Below are 16,690 nucleotides of genomic sequence, written 5' to 3'. Positions count from 1 at the left end.
AGCATTTTGTCAACAGTTTTCATTGGTGATATCATCCCCTTGAAAGCAGTAGTGTGACCCAGAACCAATCTAACAATTATGCTCCTATCTCACACAACATTGAGAACTGTATGTTGCTCAAAATAGTCTCCAAAGCAAATATTTTAAAAAGAGACAACTAAATTTTGTGCCAAGAATTTCGAATTAAGAACAGTAATTATGTATTTCATCAATTTAAAAATATACTCCTCATGGTTATTCTTAATTGCCTGGTATCATTGAATTGAAAGATAAGAGGGGGTTTGTACCACTGGTGGTACAAGTATTGACCAGGAAGAATCAGGATTCTGGGTAAACATTTTGCTCACCTTTTGTTTATTTGTTCTCAGGATGTGACTAGGCTGTATTTATTGCCCATTCTTACTTTCCCTAAGAACCTGGTGGTAAGGCTTTCTCCTTTAACTGCAGACCTTAAGGCGATAGTGCTTCCACAATACTCTTCAGGAACTTCAGGATATCGACCGAGCGATAATAAGAGTGGCCAAGATGGTATTTGATATTGAGGGGATCCTGTAGATGATGGTACTCCCATGACAATGCTCTTGTCTTTCTCTGGGATGAAGGTTACAAGAAAGGGAGGTGCTGTCAACATAACCAAGCTGAGTTGCTACAGTGCATCCTGTAAATGCTGCAGTCACAGCATATTGGTGATGGAGTGGGTGGGTGTTGAATCCACTGGCAGGGAATCTGATGAAGCAAACTGCTTTCTGCAGGATGGTGTTGAGTTTCATAAGTATTGTTGCAGCTAAATTCAACCAGGTCAGTGATTAATATTCTGTCTATTGAGCCTCGTAGGTGGGAAGAAACTTTGAGAGGTTTTGAAGTGAGCCACGAACTTCAGAATACTCAGCCTCCATCCTGTTTTGATATGGATGATCTAGATATGCTTCTGGTCAGTGGTAGAACTCAAGGTGTTGATGGTGGGACAGTCACTAATGGTGGTACCATTGAAGATCTGCGAATTGGCTAGTCATTCTCTTATTTGAGATGGTCATTACCTTGCACTTATGTGACATGACTGTTACCTGTCATTTATTTTAAGGCCTGCTGTAATTCAGCTCTTACTGCAGGTTATCAGAACCTGAGTGCTATGGAATTATCAGCAACCAGCATACCTCTTGTCTTTTTGATAGAGGGAAGGTCACTGATGAAGTAGCTGAACATGGTTGGACTGAGTATACTTTCCTGAGGAACTCCTGCATTACAGCAGTGACTATACTTCCAAAAAAGTACTTAATTGGCTATAAAACACTTTGAGACGTCTACTGGTCATGTAAGTCGCTGTATAAATGCAAGTCATATTTTTCCTACAATGATGTCCAGGGGCTGTGACATTTGGCCTCTGATAACTATAACTAACTTCCCTTGTGTCAGCTATGACTCGAACAACTGAAAGATTTTCTCTTTTAATCTCATTAACCTTATTTTAGCTCAGGCTCCTTGGTGCCATACATGATGTCAAGGTTAGTTACTCTTATATCTGCATCAAGCCTGTGATGAAGTTTGGAACTAATCAGTTATGGTGGAACCCAAACCAAGCATTGGTGAACAGGTTATTGGTGATGGTGTTATTAATTGCTCTTTCCATCACTTTACTGATGGGTTGAAGGAAGCTGATAGGACAGTAATTAGTTAGGTTAGATTTATCCTGTTTTCTGAGATGTCAGTGTCATAGCTGTATTTGGTCTCCTTTCAGCTTCTAATTGGGTGATATTTGTGAATAGTAATAGCTTAATTTAAATATTAGAATTAAATTGAAACATATTTGAATGACTGCACATGCAATTTTCTGATATATATGTGATGTGCATTCAACCTGTTTATATAAATAAGACACTCCTTCGAGCTGTTCTATTGCATGTTGACAAGAAGCCAAAATTTATGATGTGGTGTCAGTCAAAAATTCAGAACTTTGAAGCCTGCAGGATTTTTTTTTCTTTATTTTCTAACCGTTTCTGCCAAAAGTTTTGGCACTACCATTTTCAGTTGGTGAGAATTACTTTGTCACCATGGGTCTTTCATTGGAAAGAATTTTATACTTAGATTGTTTGAAGGCAGAAGAAAAGCAAAGGAGGGATGTCAGACAAGTCAGGTTGCACCAGAGGCAGACTTCCCCTCAATCCCGGATCAAGAGGCAAAGGCAATGTCTAGAAAACATGCTTCAGCTAGTTAAGAGATGGTACTTGTAAGTGGAGAACATTTTCAGAGAAGGAAAACAGAAAGAAAAAGAAATGACCTTTGCATGAACTGCTGTTATGTGCATGTTTTATTTGGGCAGAGGGAACATAGAAATCTGTCTGAAAGTTATCTTTGGCTTTGATTGAGGACTGTTGTGCTTGGCAGTCATACCACTGTGAGAGGCTGCAGAAGCAGATCAATATTTGGCGAATAAGTTCAAACACATAAGGAATTGATTTAACCTAACCTACTTGGCAGGGTATGCTCAAGTTTGAATCAGAGGCTTGTTTAATACCTCGCATCCTTCCGTCTCCCTCGACACACCCCTGTGGTGCAGAGAAAAATCTACAGAGGCTTTGACTGAGTATCAATAATGGACTACGTATGCACTGTCCAGAAAGTAGATAAGCTAGATGATTGATGGTCTCCATTGATCATCTTGTTCTTCAGTTGTCCTAGCGGTTTAACAAGAGTGTGCAATGTGTGTCCATTATTAACTTAGTTAATGTGCAAAGTTCTTTCCACAACATTTCTTGAGCTAACAATATGGAGTTACTGTTTATTCATCAGTGAGGGGTAGTCAGTGATTTCTACATAGGTGCAACATTTTTAGGAATGGAAGTATCTGTAAATAACTTATTGGGTGTAATTAAAATAAAAGAAAAATAAGGACAAGAATTAAATCATTTTATAAATCTAAACTGAAGACAACATCCTTTCTTATGCTTGAGATTTCAATCGATATAGGTCGCAAAACATTCTGAGAAAGGAATATTGCTTTTCTAATGGCAATTAAACCTTAATTTGGAAGCCCCCCAGTCTGAAAGATGTTTGTGACTATAACTCATCAGATTACATGCACTTCTCCACCATTCATAAAGGGAATCATTTCTGCTGTCGACATTCTAATGGCTCTTTTAATTTTAGAAACTGCAGCCATTCAGAAGCCACCCAGCCAGGTTCTATACTTGTGTCTATTTACACCTGTGTAAAACTGTACTTTCCCCAGTTTCAAAATGGTGCACAGTGATGCTGTAACTCCATGCTGTTCAATTGCACTGCAGTCCCCACCACTCACACTAACCCGCTTATCCTCCTAATCCTGGACAGCTGCCTATATCAGGCAAATGGTACTGACCATTAGCCAGTGTCACAGGTAGCAATTACAAAGATGCCACTGAAAACATATTAAACATGCCAACTATTATGGACAGTTCAAGCAGAGTAAATATTTGCCTTAACTGCTCATGTCTTGTTAAAGCATAAATACCATCAAGTCCTTTCATGGTTCTTGGTGACGATTTCACGATTACACTATTTAAGGACAAGCAACGTGACTGTCATTGAAATGACTATTACTCATTCAAATATGAAATGGCAGCCCTGCCACTTTCAGTCCCTACCCCCTCCAGGTCCTCTAAACCTTCTGTGAACCCTTGTTACCAGCTTGTTGACTTCCTTGTTGTTGCCCCAAACTACTCTTTTTAAATTCCTTGGTTACAGCGTTCACTGCATATAGCAGACATATTGCATTGACACCAACACATTGGCTATAGGAGGTGAGGATAGTACTAAAATGCTACCGGTATTATCCCTGTACAACAGTAAAACTGATGAAAAATGTACCTTATTTATCCAGTGGAGTCGTTCTTAAAGAATTCTAAATGAATTTTGTTCTTGTTATATAAATCAACTAATCTTGTTTTAATTCCTGGTTGTGAAGCTTTCCAGCATCAAGTTCAGGCATGAAGCACAGAGTTACCTCCAAGTAAGGTTAGAAATGGGAAGGAAAATTGAGCAAAGTGAAAACATGCTGCTGATTCACTATCACCTGTGTTTCACCCAGTGATTAAAATTAAAATTACCCCCATTGAGTTTATGACCAACTGAGGCAAGCTGTGGTTAAGGTTATAATCAGGTTACGAGTGAATGAAGTCAGTGGAAAATAGCACAGTTCAAAACAAGATGACATGTTTTCTCGACAATTGCTGGGTGAGAAATTGGGATCATTTGCGCCTTTTTTGGGTGCTACGAGTGCCCTTAGAGATCCAAAATGACGTCTGGGTCCTGTGCGCATACTTTTGGGCGAATCGCACAGGTGCTATATTGATGAGGGCATTAGAAGGTGCTGTGGACATCTGCCAGAATTATGCAGAGCGGGCAGATCATGATGTCAGTCCGTGTGCAATGCTGATTTGAGGCCAACAGTGCCATTTTGGAGCCGAACATCCAGCTAATGCACTCTCTTGATTTCTCATAGCTGAACAGGGGATCAGTAGCAGGAAGGACCCCTAACTGCCAGAACTATATTAAGGGATCATCCACTATTTGCTGGTGATTCCGTCTGGCTGTTGCTTTGATTCTGCAAGCATTTAGTGCTCCCTATAATAGTTTCAAGAGGCGGAAGTCTACAGGGAGGGGTGTGGAAATTGCTGAAGGAGCTTTTGCTGACTTCAAGACTTTGCACAAACCAGTTGCTCTCAGACATGGGTGCACTAGCAGCATTTCCCTTGGAATGCAGCATGGCTTGTGGAATGAACAGAGGCCACGCAGAACAGGAAAAGCTGCTGGATGAGGAGGGAGGAAAAAGGGGAGAAGGGCTCTCCACAGGAGATTTATTGGCCCAGGGTGCTCAGGGAATAATTCTCCTACCTGAATCACAGCAAGGAACAACATGTAAGGTATCTGAACTTCGTAAACTGTTCTCATTGAAATCAGCTAACTGCTTCAGCCTCAAATGCACCCTCAGAGCAGGACAAGGATGCATTGACTGTGACTTAAAAGTGACTGTTGCAATAAACTTTTATACTTTGGGGTGGCACAGTGGCGCAGTGGTTAGCAACCTCATAGCTCCAGGGACCCGGGTTCAATTCTGGGTACTGCCTGTGCGGCGTTTGCAAGTTCTCCCTGTGACCGCGTGGGTTTTCGCCGGGTGCTCCGGTTTCCTCCCACAGCCAAAGACTTACAGGTGATAGGTAAATTGGCCATTGTAAATTGCTCCTTGTGTAGGTAGGTGGTAGGGAATATGGGATTACTGTAGGGTTAGTATAAATGGGTGGTTGTTGGTCGGCACAGACTCGGTGGGCTGAAGGGCCTGTTTCAGTATCTCTAAATAAAGCATCTGGCTCCTTCCAGGCTGGGGCAGGAGATATCTGCAACATCTCACAATTTGATGTCCGCTGTCGCATGAGGGAGGTCACTGACACTCCCTACTCCGAGAGCTAACTATATTCCATTCTCCCTTGCAAGAGAGAAGCAGGCAGAGTGAGCTTGTGACTTTGCCAGGATTGCAGGCTGCCCTATGGTGCAGGGTATCATTAACTGCACACACATTGTTTTGTGGATGCCACATGTCAACTCTGTCTTATTCTGGAACCAAAAGGGATTCTACTTTCTCAACTTTCAGCTTGTGCGTGACCTTACAGGTCAATGCCCAGTATCCTGGCAGTAGGAATGATGCCTTCATTCTGCAGCAGTCTGCTGTGTCAGCTGCATTTGGGCCATTGCAACAAAACCAAAGGGTGGCTACTGGGTGATAAGGGGTGTCCGCTGATGACATGGTTGATGACTTTGATGCATAACCTATGCAGAAATGTGCAGCATACGTAGAATGAAAGCCATGCTACTACATGACATGTGATAGAGCAAATGATTGACTCCAACAACGCTTGCGCTGCCTGGACTGCTCTGAAGAAGCCCTGCAGTATTCAGCAGAGTAGGTGTCAAGATTTGTGGTGGTCTGCTACATGCAGACTTTCTGGCAGGCATCCCAATGCACCACACATTTTGTTGTGTAGACCCATCAATGTTCTTCTGTACACTGCCTCATTGAAGACTTCATCTGAGTCCTCTGCAGTAGAACTCATGTGTGACCATGCCCTCCAGCGAACTGATATGTGTGCTGTCCTTGCCCTTGCAGGCCGTTCATGTCCAGTGTTTCACCATGTGCAGATCCCACCTCTGTGCTATCCTCTAAGTTACACATAGTGTCTGTATTTGAGTAACGCTGCTGTGATTTCACCATCACTGGCTTCTTGCTGTTCCTCCACTAACTGGTCAGGTTGCACTTCTTGGGTATCTGAGAGGAGGAAGGCACAAGGGTAAGGGTGTGATGAAGTAATGGGGGAAAGTAAGAGGTGCATGCTTACACCATTTGCAGCTTGTAAATCAGAAGAATATGTGATGAGGCAGAGGTTGGATGAGAGAAGGATGATTAGGTATGAGGATCATGTCAGCTTTGATGGTTATAGCCCCCTGCTGACCACAGCCTCTGCAAAGGCTGTCCCAATAATGGCCAGCACCATCTCCTCCATGGGGGTCAGAACATGGAGATGCATCTATCCACCTTAGATTAGATTCTACTGCCTGCAGTAGTACGCTATCTCATTCTGCGAGGGGGAGGGAAGGGTATCCATGAATGTTGTGCAATCTGTTTGGCTCATGTGGCTACCATAGTTGAATAGCTGCCAGTATGTGCAAGCTGTGAGATGTGGGTGTGAGGCTTGGAGCAATGCTAAGTGTCTGAAGAAGAGGTGAAGCTATGTCAGGTATGAGTCCCAATTGATAGAGATTATTGGTAGATGAGTGATAGGTATGTGGTGAATTGAGCAGTGTCTAAGTCTAGTGGTGCAGTTAGTAGGATATGACATTTGAAAATGCATTCACTGACCTTGAGCACTCATGTGAGGTCTTTGAACTTCTTGAGGCACTGCGTGTAGGTCCCTGGGGCTTGATTCCTGGCATTGGCCTCCATGGCTGTCTGATTCCAATGTCTTCTAAGTGTATGTCTGGAGGGGCTCCTGGCCCCTGGACATCACTCCTCCTTTCCACCTCCTCCACCAAGGTCTCCTGTGCAGTGTGTGAAAATGTTGGCACTCATTCTCTCCTATATTGTGCCATTCTTCAATGATTTCTAGGTCAGATTCACTTCTTGCATGACTGCCAGCACCTGTTGCAACCACAATGTACTTCCCACTTTTCTCTCTTTCCACTTCTAACTCGTCGTCAATTCAGTAGAACTATAGACAGCTACTGCAAGGCAGCCATTCAACTGATCATGTCTGTGCTCTTTGCTAGAGCAAACCAAAAATAATCCAATAAGCCACACTTGAACTTAATCGTCTTTCAAAATGAAATCCCATCTCACTTCCACATTGTTTTAAGATACAGTTTGCAAAGTTGAAACTTACAATGTAAATTTGTCACTAAGTATAAACTAAATATGAGTTATAATTTTTCTTCCATACAAGATTGTTTTTCTCTAAATCATCAAGTTCTTACCAGTGCCAGCTCCATTCTGTTCTATTTAAGCTTGCATATCATTGCCTGAAGGAAGTGATGCAAATGTGTGACTATGTATCGTTATCTCCTTGTGCTTCAGCCAGGCGACTAATCCACAGGCTGTCTGCTTTGAAGCTACCTTTGCCATTAATCTTTGACTGGCATATTTCCGTTGTTTCACCCCCCCCCCCCCCCCTCCCCCCACAGCTCCCCCCGAACATAAAAGTGTGTGCAATTTGTACATCTAACAATGATGGTTGTTGTTGTTTTCATATCTTCTCACCCATCCCTTGAACAATAGTGGGTAATAGTGAAAGGATTTGCAAGCTGATTAGCAGACCAATGGGTCACAGTGAAAATGATCCTTCCATGGCCATAACCATCTTTATTCCAGTCGATAGGGTGTTTAGTCCTATAAGGTGGGAGGGTTTTATAGACTATGTTGGTGGTTAAAAGAAAAGAAGAAAGCCTTACATTGATATAGCACCTTTCATGACCACTGGGAGTTCCAAAGCATTTTAGAGCCAATGAAATGCTTTTGAAGTGTAGTCACTCTTGTAATGTAGGAAACATGGCAGTCAATTTGCACACAGCGAGGTCTCACAAACAGCAATGTGATAATGACCAGATATATGTTTTTTTGATGTTGATTGAGGGATAACTATTGGCCAGGAAACCAGGGATAACTCCCCTGCTCTTCTTCAAAATACTGCATGGGATCTCTTAGTCTACCTAAGAAGGCAGGCAGGGCTTTGGTTTTACGTCTCATTCAAAAGATAGCACTTCTGACAGTGCAACACTCCCTCGGTACTGCATTAGAGTGTCAGCCTAGATTGTTGAAGTCCTGGAGTGGCACGTGAACCCACAATCTTCTGACTCAGAGGCAAGAGTGCTACCAACTGAGCCATGGCTGACACCGTATGTTGAATTTTATTAATACATTAAAATGGTTATTTTGTGATCTCACAGTGTCAACAGGGAGCCATGCTTACCGTGAAGGTGGGATAGAGACAAGGCAACAACTCTATAGCTTGATTCTCGAGCCCATGCTCCTTGCAAGTGCAGCTCCCCATTGAGAGAATGAAATCACCCCTTAAATTTGCAGGTATAGTTTGGCTATTTTCTCGTGACACCAGTCTAACATATGTGATTGCAGCTCCCCTTGTAAACTGAACAGCTTTGCAAAATATCCCCATTAGTGTCAGGAGTCGCTGCAGTAACGTTACTTTATATGGCTGCAATAGGATTTCTACTATATACCGTCGGGTGTGGGTGGTGTGGGCGGTAGTCAGTCAGCTGCAATACCTGTAATAGTGCCTTATCTAGCTGCTAGACATGTAGGTGATAGTAACAGGAATCTGCCGCTCTGGCTTCTTCTATTGCAAAATACTTTAAATACTACTGTTAGCTTTTACGTGAACTGACAAGATTGCTGAGGATTTGTGGAATCTGACAGGTGATATATACTGTGGAATAAATCCCGACTAGAATTTAACCGGTTTCATACGCAAAAGCCACTACCACTAATAATGTTTTTGTTTCATTTTTTAAAAAATAGAAATATTTAGCTTTTTTAAAAAATTGGATGGTTCATAAACCACTGATTTTATCTCTTGAAAAGAAACTGGTGCTGAATTTTATCACCAGGGAAGAAGTCCCTCCTCCGGGACCAAAAGTGGAAGCCAATTCCATGCCGGCAGGTGGCGGGACCCTGAGGTGGCATTTTACCAGTGGCAGCCAATTAAGAGGCCACTGCCGGGACTGCCATCTAATTGAGGACAGCAGCCTGCCTCGCAGATATGGTGACCCAATCAGAGGGTTGACAATTCGGCAGCCTCAACAGCACCACCATCACAGGTGGCCACTGCTGAGGCTGCAAGATGAGGGAAAGGGCGCCTTCATGCCAGGGCGCCTCAAAGACAAGATATGTTTTTTTTTAATGAGCTGGGTCCAGGCAGGTAGGACCCGGCGTTTGTGGGGGGGGTTGGGGGGAGGGTGGATGAGGAACACCTTCAGGTGGTGGTGCTGCAGCCACAGGGGCAGCTATTGCTGCCGGGAGACACCTCGTGGGCAATGGAGCAGCCACAAAGGAGGGCCCCTTCCCTGTGAACCCACTGGAAGGCTGCCAGGGTTTATCTGGCAGTCTCCTCATGTGGTGGCGACCCCTTTCACTGCCAGTAAAATGCAGGCAAGGGCAGGAGCTAGCCCTTAATCGGGCAGTTAAATGCTAACTTGGCTACCCAGTGGGCAGCCGCGCTGTTGAGGTTCCAGCCGTTGGTAAATATGCCTTGGTGGTGGGAAGATGTCGGGCTCCCCTCCTGATGCCTACTGCCGCCATTTTGCCAGTCCTCTCTCCATAGGGCTGGTAAAACGTAGCCCAAAGTTTCAAAGAAATGCTCGGTCTGTTTTGTTCAACATTTTTATAGCACAATAATGATTCGCATTATCCCATGAGAAATACGACACTGCGTGAGGTGGGATATTCTGGGCCCTGTGCATTGATAATTCTGTGCTGTCTTTGATACCAATTTATTAGTTATGTGGGTCGGACTGAATATAAGGCAATACTAAGATCCGATGCTGGGAAAGTCTTCAGTTCTTCTCATCATTTAGTTAATTTAACCATTAATATTTCATCACTTTCTTTATTTGCACTCTGAACATAGTCTAGGTCTTGCCTAAGTACAAGTGTTTGTGCAGCAACTCAGGAGTTGGACAATATTTCATTGATCCCAATTTGCCTCAGCTATTTTTCTTTCCCACCCTACATCTGGAATTTCCAACCATTTTTTTCTCTTAGAAATTTATTTTGGGGTAAAATCTTTAAATGAAGGAAATGTAATCTCCTTGGGGTCAGTGTTGGACTTGTGAAATAGTGCATTTTGAAAGTGCTTTAAAAAATTATATCTAAAATATGGATTGTCCTGCACATGGTTAATACTCCTCCAAACTTTTCTACCTTTTTCCTTATAAGCTACATGCTCTTCCTGACTGCAGAATCTTAGTTTGTTCAGTTTGCTTACCCACTGTTTTTTTTCAGGTTTGCACTTGCTGCTGTTCAATATTCAGTGCACCTAATCTGTACTAATGCTTTGTCTTTCAACACACCATTAACATATTGTTTGCCTTTGCTCCGTGACCTTTTGGTCAGCTATGTGGCCTGGTCCAATCTAGACCTCCTTTGTTATCTCTTGCCCCACCCCCACCTCACTTGCTTATAACCTGTGACTTTTCTAATATTTGTCAGTTCCGAAGAAGGGTCACTGACCGAAACGTTAACTCTGCTTCTCTTTTCACAGATGCTGCCAGACCTGCTGAGTGGTTCCAGCATTTCTTGTTTTTATTTCAGATTTCCAGCATCCGCAGTATTTTGCTTTTATTGCAGAATATCCTAGTCTGTTTCTTTCCCAAGAACTCTGTCTTTTCTTCCTCCAACATCCTTAAGGTGTTTTAAAGCCAAACTTGGATTCATCTAATCACTGCTTCCTGATAATGTATTGTCTTCCCTCTTCATCTTTTCAACTTTGCTGATGTTCTACCCTACGGGCCTTGTCACTTCACTTTGGTTTCTCAATAAAAAGAATAACTTCCCCATTTTGGTCAGTAAATGTGTTTCAGTACTGCTGTTAATTATCTCTGCTGTTAATTAAACTTCTTTGACACTCAAGCCCCAAATTATGTTATTAGTACTCAATATTTCAAGATATACACCCATTGTTGGCAATATTAGCCAACAAACACTTCTTTATCAACTCTGGTAGTGGAGCTGTTAATATCTTTGTAAGCATAGACTCACTGGATAATGAAAAGTGAAATGTGGTAGAAGTCGCCACTGGTAGATAACCCGTTTGTTCCAGAGGTCACCCAGATTTCATCACCATCAAAATCACCCGTTCAGGAAGGCAATGTGAGTATTGGTAGTAGCACTAACACATGGTCTCCGGGCTGAAAAGTTCTGGCCTTGTCATGTTTACTTGCCTGCCTTTTCATAGCTGTTTGGGAGATTTTTAGCTGTTCCTGAGCCACCGCACATGCTCATGTGAGTCGTTCTCGGAACATGGAGATGTAATCTAACGGGGAAGATTTGTTCCTGGGTCCCAAAAGCCTCTCCTTGATTAGTTTTAGAGGACCTCTCACCTCCTGTCCATAAACTATTTCAAAGGGACTAAAGCCAGTGGACTCATTGGGTGAGTCTCTGGTCGCAAACAGAAGAAATCCCAGCCCTTTGTCCCAGTCATGGGGGCACTCGTAATAGTATGCTCTGATCATTGTCTTTAGGGTATGATAGTACCGCTCCAAAGCCCCTTGTGACTGTGGGTAGTAGATTGAGGACTTTAGCTGGGTTATTCCCAGATTATATATGACTTTTTGAAAAATACTGGACATAAAATATGTGCTCTGATCCAACTGGATCTCAGTAGGCAGCCCATATCAGGTGAAGAATTGGGTTAGCCTCCACCACTATCTTGGCAGAGATGGTTCTTAGAGGGATAGCCTCTGGTAGCCACTTCCACAATGGTCACTCCCTTTTGTTTTTGGCTGGGGCCCCACACAATCTACCAGCACTCTGCTGAATGGTTCCCCAAAAGCCAGTATGGGAATTAGGGGTGCAGGTTTTATTGCAGGTTGAGGCTTCCCCACAATCTGGCACATGTGGCAAGTCTTACAAAACACCGCCACATCCGGAGTTGTGGCCAATAAAAATGCTGTCTGATGTGGGCTTAGGTTTCTCTGATACCGACATGTCCAGCCATTGGAATCTTGTGGGCCATTCTCAATATTTCCTTACGGTACCTTGGCGGTACCACTACCTGGTGAACCGCTGTCCGCTCTTCATCTGCAGGTCTATGAGGAGGTCTCCACTTCCTCATCAGCACCTCATTCTTTAAATAGTAGCACTGTGGAACTCCCTCTGTTACGGTCAAGTGAGGAGGGTCGAAGGGCTTCCCTCTTTTCCCTCTCCTTGTTTGACCACAACAGGTTTAATTCTTTCTTAAAGTAGATATACTGGTGTTGATTACTTTCTTACTATGATCATAACAAGAACCAATTGGACAGGTTTTCTTGAGTTAACAAAGAAAGAGGTTAACTTTATTGTACCTACACCGAACTAATAAAATAATAAACAACGCACCAACTTTCACTCTCACACACGCAACTAGAGGTTTATGCACACACAAATAGGTTACAGACTGGGGAAAGGTAGATTGGTTGAGTTGGAGTCCATTGAAAAGGTATACAAGTCTGTGGCGTTTACTGATTCGGCTGGCTTCTAGCTGAATTCGGTCATCCTGAGGCTTTTTGTTTGAAGGGGTAGATGACTGGTTCGGTGAGTCTCTTGGAGATAGCAATGTGGATGATTTCCTCCAACGGGGTTTCGAATTGTAGCTGGTGTATGCAAAGCTAGTCAGTCAACAAGCAGGATTTGAAAGCTTTCAAGCTGGAATGGAGAGAGAGAGAGGGCCCCTCACTTGGGTCTGCTCATGTCAGAATCCAGTTGCTTCTCCTCTGCTGCAGAGATAACCACCAATTTAAAATCCACAGATAGAGTGGAGCTTATCTCATGACAGTCACTCAGTGATTGAAACATAGCAGTTAGCAGTATTTATCTGCTTGCTGAAAAGAACACGTAGTTCCTTTAAACTTCCTGGGTCTTGGTTCTTGCTGGGAAATGCACAGACATTTCACCTCCCTCCTCACAATCATTTGCAATGTAGGATACAGTGTTGTAAACTAGGTGATCATCTTAAACTGCCAGCAGTCATCCTATTTTAAATGTTTTTAAATTTCTTCAAAACAAATAAATTCAGATTTCCAGTCAGTGGACCAAAGAAAATTATCATTCAACAAAACACATTGGTGTAATAGCATACAGAAGGTAAATGATAAATTAATTTTTGAAGGCACACAAGTGGAAATGGAAGTGTGCTAATGCAAACAAAAGGTGGGATAGAAAATGGACCTTATTGCATCTCATTTTAAAATAGTATTGGGGACCAATGTTCAGTGCCCGAGGAGGCCTGAAAAACGTCTGACCCGAAATTGGTCCAGGCCATTTTTCAGGCATTCCTGGTGGCCACTTAAAACAGGTGTTTGGTCCTCTACGTATGTAAATAAGGAGTCTGACATCTGTTTAAAGCCCCTTCTATGAAACTGAATAGTGATGAGCAGGGCGAATATTGGGGCTCTTCATTCAGGAATCTTCAGCAGCTGTTGTCCACTAAAAATAGTTTTTTTTATGCCAATTATTACAAAGATCGTCTAATGAAGCTAGGAGAAGCAAGATTATTCTTACAACTCCACATTCATTTCAGCCATCCCTGCTCCCAAACCCATTGCCCCCACCCCATTGCCTGCTTGTAATCTGCCCCCACCCCCCGGGAATTACCTTGGAGCCTCTGCTGGTGAGGAAGTGGCTTGACATGCTGCTCAAATGCATATAAAATGTTAATGAGTCCTGGGGCCCAATTTCAGGCTTGCCTCAAGCCCCTTGTTTGGGGCCCAGACCCCGCCCCCCCAGACCCCATGTATGTCACCCAGAGTTGGTATTTAATCTTCCCTAAGAACATACCTTGTATTTGTGTTGGACTATGCTTTAAACTGAGGAAATGATCCTTATGGTCATATTCCTGATCAAAATGGTCTTTCCTCAGTCAATGGAATTGACTTTTTAGTCAATTGCTGTACCTCATCTAAGAATTGATTATTCATCAATTGCACTTTGTTTAGGAAGGGGTTTCTGATCACAATCATCGCACTATGTATAGCTTCTAGCATTTTTAAAATCACATCATTTTCTCATAGTATTAAGGGATGGATATCTGAAAGTCATCTTCATGACTTTGCTGTTAATTTTTCAGAAATCATGACAGCCTAAGCATCTGACAAAGTGACCTTGCAGTCAGCCAGTGGTCAGTCATTAATGCAAAATCGTTTAATTGACAGAAAACTAATGTTAACTCTTAATCTTCCTCACTGTGCCCCTTATACAACTGCACTTTGGAAGAGAATTTCAGTAATCAGATGTATACAGTCTTCACCAAAGGATTGGAACATTACAGCAGATATTCAATGACAACAATTTTAAATTTATTACTTTGACTGTAAAAATGTTCAACAGTCAAAACTCCCCCTATTCATTTCTTTGGAAGCTAAGACTGTGCCATTAAATGTATAATTATAGAGGAATTGTAAGCCTGTTTTTATGTGTCCAATTATTTAATTTTATGTTCAATGTGTAGTTGAGTCACACAGTTGGTTCAGTGTCAGACTGTTGGCCCTAGATTTTATTGTGGCCACTCCTTCATCCTTCTGAGGAGGAGTAAGATGTAGCATGTGTTTGTGCATAAATAGGAGACTGCACAATGCTTGGCACACGACAGAGAATGCTCCTCCTCAATCCCTTCTGAAATTGTGCTTTTGTAGTAGCGAGGGTAGAATTTTCTGAACTTAGAAAATTTTCGGCTGTCAGGACCATTTTTGGGTCCCAACTTGTTCACAACAACAGTGCGCCTTCTGGTTCAGTGTTCTGGAAGGCGACCAATTAAGAACCCGCCTCTGGAATTGCTGTCCAAATAGGGAATCCGGGTGGCCCAAGGAGGCAGGAGGTTGATTCAGTGCGCCCCATTGCAATGGTGACCGGCAACATTCACTGCGTCTGTAGTGAGAATGCTACTGAGGGAATGCAACAGGAGTGGGAGGGACACAATGAAGGTGCAATCAATCTGATAGGAGTGTCCGCCACTGCAGCACCCCCAGCACTATCAGAGACATCAGTCTCCAGGAGCTCCTCATGCAATGGTAAGCCTCTGCCAGCAGAATACATCAGCCTTGCCATTTTTTTGTTGTTAAAGGTTAGAAAGACTTGAACTCTTATACTGCTCCTACCTGCCTCTGTGCAGCTACCTTCTTGGAGTTGCCAAGGTACTGACACAGCTTGGAACCCATGTGACGCTGGGAAAATTGCAATGTCTGTGAAAGATTGCATTTAATTGCTTAATTATCCACCTCAATTGGCTTCCCACCACTGCCAGACAGGTTGCCAACAGCGGACTTGTCTCGTCCCCGAGAAAGGGTATGTGAACACGTTGGGAAACTGGCCTGATGCATTGTTCTCTAACTTTGCTCACCCGCCACCAACCCCTCCTCACCCTGTGCCTCCACCCCTGTTTCCAAGGCCTGGTTAAACTCCCCCCAGAAAGCCAGCAATGTGACCTATGACTTCCATATCTGTGCCACCCCTGCACACACTAGGACTGCTGCTGGCTGCTCCATCCATGCCTGCCTCATGCAAGTGGTGATGGAAGGGAGCCCTTGTCCCTGGGGATTTCCTTCCTTTCCACCTCAGTTACCAGATCAGTGGAAGGTGATGAAAGGCCTCAGCAAGCAGCAGTTATGGTCCCAAACTCCCCAGTGGAAGGAGAAGGCTTTGTTATTCACCTCTTCTCCTTTCAGTCAGCCACAAATACCTACTTAAGGCTTCTGTCTTGTTCATGGCCTTCAGTAGGAGCTCACCTTATGATTTTTGGGGTGCCTATTCCCCTCTAAGATCAATTGCTGCCTATTCTGGTGAAACCCAGTGAAGCACCATCAGAGTTTCCTCACTTGCAGTGGCAAGCTCCCTCTTAGGAGCATAGGAACAGGAGTAGGCCATTCAGCCCCTCGAGCCTTTTCCACCAATTAGATCAACTGTACTTCAACTCCATTGACCCATCTTTGCTCCACATCTCTTGATCACACTGGGATCTTGCTTTGCATATCCAATGAGCACATCCACGCTCAAAGCATTATTTCGTAAAATTGTTCCTTGTCTGCAACTTCTTGCGCTATTATTCAAAAAGTGGGGGTAGGTCAGTATAAGCCGGCAGAGTGTGAAACCCTCATTACTGACCTGCATAGTCATATAGATCATTTCTCATGAAGGTTAAAAAATGGGAGGCTTTTACGAGCAACTGAAGAGGAAAGCATAGGACTGTGAGGTGTGGAGAAATGAGCAGAGGACCTGCCCTTGGGCAGATCACTGCTACTACTATAGGCAGCTGAGAGCTCCACCCACTCACTACCAGAACAAAACAGGGCAATGGGTTTGGGAGCAGGGATGGCTGAAATGAATGTGGAGTTGTAAGAATAATCTTGCTTCTCCTAGCTTCATTAGACGATCTTTGTAATAATTGGCACAAAATTAGTCTGTGTT

General features: G+C 43.3%; 1 protein-coding gene across 1 annotated transcript in view; it reads left to right on the top strand.

Moving 5' to 3' along the window:
- LOC137371748 (carboxypeptidase inhibitor SmCI-like) overlaps positions 1-16,690 on the top strand; it is a 52,926-nt gene that overhangs the window by 32,013 nt on the left and 4,223 nt on the right. The gene's annotated exons all lie outside the window — the stretch shown is intronic.

Source organism: Heterodontus francisci, chromosome 7 (assembly GCF_036365525.1).
Source record: "Heterodontus francisci isolate sHetFra1 chromosome 7, sHetFra1.hap1, whole genome shotgun sequence".
Classification (NCBI taxonomy): Eukaryota; Metazoa; Chordata; class Chondrichthyes; order Heterodontiformes; family Heterodontidae; genus Heterodontus; species Heterodontus francisci.
This window is presented reverse-complemented; position numbering and strand designations above follow the sequence as displayed.